The following is a 6824-nucleotide window of genomic DNA, read 5'->3' as shown; positions in this document are numbered from 1 at the left end:
ACCAATTTCCATAAACTCGTAAGAAAAATTATAGTAACTGTAAGAAAATTTACAAAAAAACCTAATTTCTGACTGTCCATAACACAAATTTCCAAAAACCTTGTTAATTTACAATAACCGTAAGAAAAATTGCAAAAACCCTAATTTTTTATTGTCCAGAACACCAATTTCCAAAAACCCTGTTAATTTACAATAACCGTAAGAAAAATTGCAAAAAACCCTAATTTTTTACTGTCCAGAACCCCAATTTCCAAAAACCTTGTTAATTTACAATAATCGTAAGCAAAATTACAAAAAAACATAATTTTTTACTATCCAGAACACCAATTTCCAAAAACCCCTAGTTAATTTACAATAACTTTAAGCAAATTTACAAAAACCCTAATTTTTTAGTGTCCACAAATAGGAAATTGCAAAAAAAAAGAACACATTTTCATAGAACCACCGAATGGACTACAATTCCCAACATATGGATGGAATGTGTTGACAAACACGAAGTTTTAGCTGGTAGGATTAAAAATCCTAATAGAAAGCTATCGACATAGCCACTGAGCTGCAAAAACATCGTTGCATCATTGTTGAAGACCCTAGCACCTCACCATACCTACCCTGTAACCAAAACTGAGCTTACCTGCAACACAAAGCACAAACGTGTCAAACAAACTACAAAAAAGCCATCAAACCAAGTGAAATTGCATGAAAAAATGAGTGCCAAGCGAACTTACCCTCATGAAAACCCATTGAAGAATGAAACCTTCATATCCACCGTTGAACCGATTGAAATCCTATAGAGGATCGACATGATACATATCTACCAAGCGCTAGAGCACCACAGGCATGGAAAAACAATGCATGAAAGGCTAAACCCTAAACCACAACCGGGTAACACTAAACCCCCCACAAATCAATTCTAGCAACAAACATGACAATGAAGTGCAATGACCGAGCAATAGGTGAATAACAGTAGGACATCGGGTGAATAACAATCGGGGCAAGAGAACGCCCACACACTGGACCCAAACAAAATAACACTATCTTATAGACAACCTGAAGCATAAACCATAAATCGCGGTTCAAAACTCTTTAATCGACACAACATTTAATTGCCCACCCACCACGACAGGTGGGAGGCCCAGTCAACCATGTGTCATATAGATGATGTGGCGAGTTGGTATATGTATGTGGACATGGAAGGGAGGGTGCGCAACAACTGCCCTGCCTCCCCTACATCACCCTATCTTTAACTCGACTTTCCCACAACATTGTCTTCTTTCACAATTTTGATACGAAATAAAACATGGACAGTACATAAGAATCCTGAAGTGCTTTATATGTGGCAGTATTATCTAATTAAACCAAGGGAAAAATAGAATCATAAACATGTTTTCATCTATCATAGTGATGCTATCTTGGTAATACAACATATGGCCATCTCCACTAGAGATGATTCAAAAGCGCATAGTCTAAACAGGACGCAATTTTTTCCATAAAACAATAAAAGATTTGGTATGATTTTGAGAATGGAAATTTTTTAAAATTTGGGTTACGATTGTCAAGCTTCAGGATTTTGGGTGCCCCAAGAGTTCTTTAAGGTGCTAAAACCATTTCCACCATAAAAAACGATTTAAACACTTCCACAATCAAATTTATTAAAGATTTTTTTTGCTAGATTCACATCCCCCCAAATTTTGGCCTCACCATTCAAAAATACTATCTCAAAATTGTAGGAATTTACAGGGTAAGTTCCTCAGAAAGAACACCAAAAGGACACCGCTCACAACCAGATCACAAATCAATACACCAGTATTTTTGGCGTGGTTAAAACCCTCAAAGAGGGAAACAGTCCACGACCTGAGCCAACGCGGCCACTTCAGGCAATTTATTAATCAAAGAATGAAAATTTACATAAGCTTCTCTCATGCACAGATTACACAAACAATGACCCTCCATGCGCTTTAAATAGAACTCATGGACCAATCGGGTGTCAAGCCACGGATCAAGTGTCGGTAATACCGAGGAGAGAGTGAACCGTCGGATCACTACATATCGTGACTGTCGGATTGTAAGTTACAAAATGTACAACGGTAAAGAAACACACTTTACCTAACTCTATACCTAACTCTATACTAGACCAAGTTGAACTTAACTATTTCCTATGTGTCGGAATATCCTAACATCCCCCCTTAAGAACAACTTGGGATAGGATTGAAGGATTTACAAATGTGACACAATATGAGAAGGAAGGAGGCACTAGAGCCTATCCCCCCTTAGTGACAACTTCCTGAACTCCAAGCATATATCGAAGTTTAGTGAACTTCGCCTCTGTGAGAGCCTTTGTGAAGATGTCTGCAACCTGATCATCTGTTGAACAATATTGCACTTCAAGAACATGGTCATGAATGAGCTTTCTGATGAAGTGCATGTGTAGTTCAATGTGTTTGCTGCGCTGATGTTGGACCGGATATTTGCATAGCTGAATGGCACTTTGATTATCACACCAAAGTGTGGTTGGATGCTGCTGCTCAAATCCAAACTCTGATAGGATCTGACGAAGCCACAAGGTTTCCTTACTAGCTTCCACGGCACCACGATACTCTGCTTCTGCTGACGAAAGAGAAATGGCAGCTTGTTTCTTACAAGCCCATGTAATAGGTCCTGAACCAAGAGTGAAGACATAACCGAAAGTAGACTTCCGATCATTAGGGTCACCAACCCAATCAGAATCAGTGAAACCAACTAATAGAGGAGCTGCTTTGGCACTGTAATGAATCCCAAACTGTACTGTACCTCGAACATAACGAAGTATTCTTTTAGCTGCTTTCCAATGACTTTCACGGGGGTTTTGCATAAAACGAGCAACAAGGCCAACATCAAAGGAAAGGTCAGGACGAGTATGGGTTAAATACAAGAGTTTTCCTACAAGTTGACGGTATAAGGTAGCATCAACTTTAGGAGAAGTACAAGAGACTGAAAGTTTGACTCCAGACTGAAAGGGAGAAGGGGCTGGCTTACAGTCTTCCATGTGAAAATGACGAAGAATATCACAAGCATACTTGGACTGGGAAAGGGAATTACCCTCCTTGGATTGCAAGACTTGAAGACCGAGAAAATAGTGTAAGTGTCCTAAGTCTGTCATTTCAAATTTCCTTTTGAGGCTAGACTTCACATGGTTTATAAGGTTGGGATCGCTACCAGTAAGGATAAGATCATCAACATAAAGAACAAGGATGAGAAGAGAGTTGCCCACTTTCTTGGTGTAGACAGTATTGTCAGAATGACACCTAGAAAAGCCAGATTCTAAAAGAAAGCTATCCATTTTGGCATACCAAGCCCGAGGAGCTTGCTTGAGACCATAAAGGGATTTCTTAAGTCGACAAACAAGGCTGGAGTTTGTTTGTATGAAGCCAATGGGTTGTTCCATATAGATTTCTTCATGCAAGTCCCCATGCAAGAAGGCAGATTTGACATCCATCTGATGGACTTCCCATTTGAAAGAGGCAGCAAGGGAAAGAACAAGGCGGATAGAGTTCATTTTGGCAACAGGGGAGAAGGTTTCAGTGTAGTCAATGCCTTCAACCTGTGAAAAGCCCTTAGCAACAAGACGAGCTTTATGTTTATCAACTTTCCCATCTGGTCCATACTTGGTTCTGTAAACCCATTTGCATCTTACAAGTTTTCGTCCCTTTGGTAAAGGAACAAGATCCCATGTATCATTTGCCAATAATGAATGATATTCTTCATTCATAGCTGCTTCCCAATCTGGATGGCCGGAAGCTTCTGCAAAGGTGTCAGGATCATAATTTACTGGAGCTTGAGCCAGTAAAGAAGAGGATCTCTCAAACTGAGAACGTGTGCGTAGCTGATCTGTAGGATCACCGGCAAGATCACTTGCTGCATATCGAGTAGCACGAACCCATTTTGGAAGCTCAGGAGCTAAAGGAGGATCCTGAGATGGTGGGGGAGGATAGTCATCCTCACTTTCATCATCTGAAGAAGAAATGTTTTCAAAAGTAGAAGAGATAGAGAGAGGTGGCACATCTGCCGGACTAGGCTCGCAGGCCGATATATTTTCATCAAATTTTACATCTCTTCTAATGATAACATTTTTGGACTTAAATGGAATAAGTCTATAGCCTTTTACATCTTCAGAATATCCAACAAAAGTACATTTTTCACTCTTAGGTTCTAAAGCTTTATGCTTTTCATCTGGAATATGGGCCCATGCTTCACTTCCAAAAACACGAAAGTGACTTGCATCTGGTTTAATTGAACTCCATGCTTCTTCTGGAGTGATATTCTTTAGAACCTTAGTAGGAGTGCGATTTATTATGTAATTTGCACAGTTAATTGCTTCTGCCCAAAAACTAAGACCAAGTCCTTTAGATTGTAGCATACAATTAGCCATTTCCTTTAAGGTGCGATTCTTCCTTTCAGCTACACCATTTTGTTGTGGAGTATATGGAACAATATGTTGCATTTGAATTCCATTCTCAGTGCAATAGTTGATGAATGTGTTTTTAACATATTCTCCGCCATTATCAGATATTAACTTAAGAATTTGATGTCCAGATTGTTTTTCAACAAAGGCCTTGAAGACCAAAAATGTGTTAAATACTTCACTCTTGAGTTTTAAGAAGTATACCCAAGTGCGTCTGGAGAAATCATCAATGAAAGTTAAGAAATACTTGCAGCCAGAGAATGAAGCAACAGGAAGTGGACCACATAAAGCACTATGCACAAGCTGTAAAGGGGCTGAGGCGTGCCAAGAGGCACGTTTTTCAAAACTGTCTCGATGATGTTTTGCTCTGATACCATGTAGGAATTTACAGGGTAAGTTCCTCAAAGAACACCAAAAGGACACCGCTCACAACTAGATCACAAATCAATACACCAGTATTTTTGACGTGGTTAAAACCCTCAAAGAGGGAAACAGTCCACGGCCTGAGCCAACGCGGCCACTTCAGGCAATTTATTAATCAAAGAATGAAAATTTACATAAGCTTCTCTCATGCACGGATTACACGAACAATGACCCTCCATGCGCTTTAAATAGAACTCATGGACCAATCGGGTGTCAAGCCACGGATCAAGTGTCGGTAATACCGAGGAGAGAGTGAACTGTCGGATCACTACATATCGTGACCGTCGGATTGTAAGTTACAAAATGTACAACGGTAAAGAAACACACTTTACCTAACTCTATACTAGACCAAGTTGAACTTAACTATTTCCTATGTGTCGGAATATCCTAACAAAAATTACAGGAATGAGATGGTACCACCTTTCTATTATTAAAAAAATAATCCTTTCATAAGCAAGAGAGAGTGACTACTACTCAAACCAGTGGAAGAAAAGTATAGCCAAGGGCATAATATATTCATTCTACAAATATCTACATCATTTGATATATGCAAAGAAATACATTCTTAGTTTTTCCTTTCATGGTGACATTTGAGGGACCCTTAGAAGATAGACTTACAAAAACAGCTCAATGAGGTGATAGACTCTGCATAATGGGAATGACAAGTTGGGATTGGATCCGAGACCAATACAAAAGTTGAACTGATCATTGTTTGGGCCCCTGATCCTATCAAATCAAAAGAATATCAGAAACATTTGAATTCTTGTTGATTCTAAATGTGTAAATGATTGGCTGGCAGGTCAGCTAGGTTGGGATGTTCTAAACCTAATAGCAGAGAAGAACAAAGTACTAGAAACAAAAGTGAAATGATTCTAAATGTGTAAATGATTGGCTGACAAGTCAGGCAGGTTTGGATGATCTAAACCTATCAGCATAGAAGAACAAAGTAGTGGAAACAAAAGTTTCCAAAGTGAAATTTTAGAACATCTGATTTCACCATATATATACAGAGAATACAATAAGGAAACTAACAGACTTTCAAAGAGATTCACCATAGATACAGAGAATACAATAAGGAAGCTAACAGAATTTCAAAAGGTGCCTTAACACCATATCCAAGCCTCATTATATTCGAAGATATTGATGGTTGTTCAGTTGAGGAATCACACTCCCTATCCATAGCTTCAATAAACTAACTTTTTTCTTCCAAGCAAAATGACACTACAAAGCCACAGAGAAAATTGTTAATCTTTTTGGATCAACAAATTAGTAAATCAATTTTTTCTGATAGTCTCATCCCCAGAAAACTTGTCTGCCTAAAGACAGGATTAAGTATTCTAGTTACAAAACTTTTTGTTGGAACAAATTGCAGATCTACTAGTGCAATTGTTGTCAACAATTGCATATGGAAGACATGAATTGGAAAACAACACTAGAGGAGCTCACAAGTGCAGATCACCAGGAGCTCCTACAAGAAAATACGCCACTTAGGCTTCACATTAAACTCCCATAATAAATAGATACACTTAGTTAGGGATAGTAAATCAAATCCCTAAATGATAGGAACTGAATGTCCAAGAAAAGCACAATCATAACTACGTAACAATAATTACCTAATCTCCATTAATTCTAACACTCCCCCTTAATGGAGAAAGGGTTCTTAAACACACCTAATATGTCCCTAAACAAATCAAACTTCAGTCTTCCCAGAGGCTTAGTAAATATATCAGCCATATTATCACAAGAATTACAATATTCAACACAAATCTCTTTGGACTGCACCTTCTCCCTGACAAAATGAAATTGAGTGTCTATGTGCTTAGTGTTTTTATGAAACACAAGATTATAGGCCAGTTTGATGGAACTTTGATTATCGCAATTGATAACCGTAGCTTCTGTTTGTTCTTCTCCTACATCTTGGAGAAGTCTACGCAACCAAACTGCCTCACATGCTGCTACACAC

At 38.6% G+C, this 6824-nt stretch overlaps 1 long non-coding RNA gene across 1 annotated transcript; it reads right to left on the bottom strand.

The window, feature by feature from the left end:
* Positions 1–327: 327 nt before the first annotated feature.
* On the bottom strand, positions 328–1314 carry LOC149239223 (uncharacterized). Its single transcript, XR_016245439.1, has 2 exons — positions 726–1314; positions 328–631 (listed from the first exon to the last, which is right to left on the bottom strand). It is a non-coding gene; the product is annotated as an uncharacterized LOC149239223 (long non-coding RNA).
* Between the last annotated feature and the right edge of the window lie 5510 nt (positions 1315–6824).

Source organism: Pinus tabuliformis, chromosome 8 (genome assembly GCF_031772625.1).
Source record: "Pinus tabuliformis cultivar Carrire ecotype Pingquan chromosome 8, CPIR1, whole genome shotgun sequence".
NCBI classification, from domain to species: Eukaryota; Viridiplantae; Streptophyta; class Pinopsida; order Pinales; family Pinaceae; genus Pinus; species Pinus tabuliformis.
The sequence above is the reverse complement of the archived record's forward strand: the minus strand, read 5'-3'. Positions and strand labels throughout refer to the sequence as shown.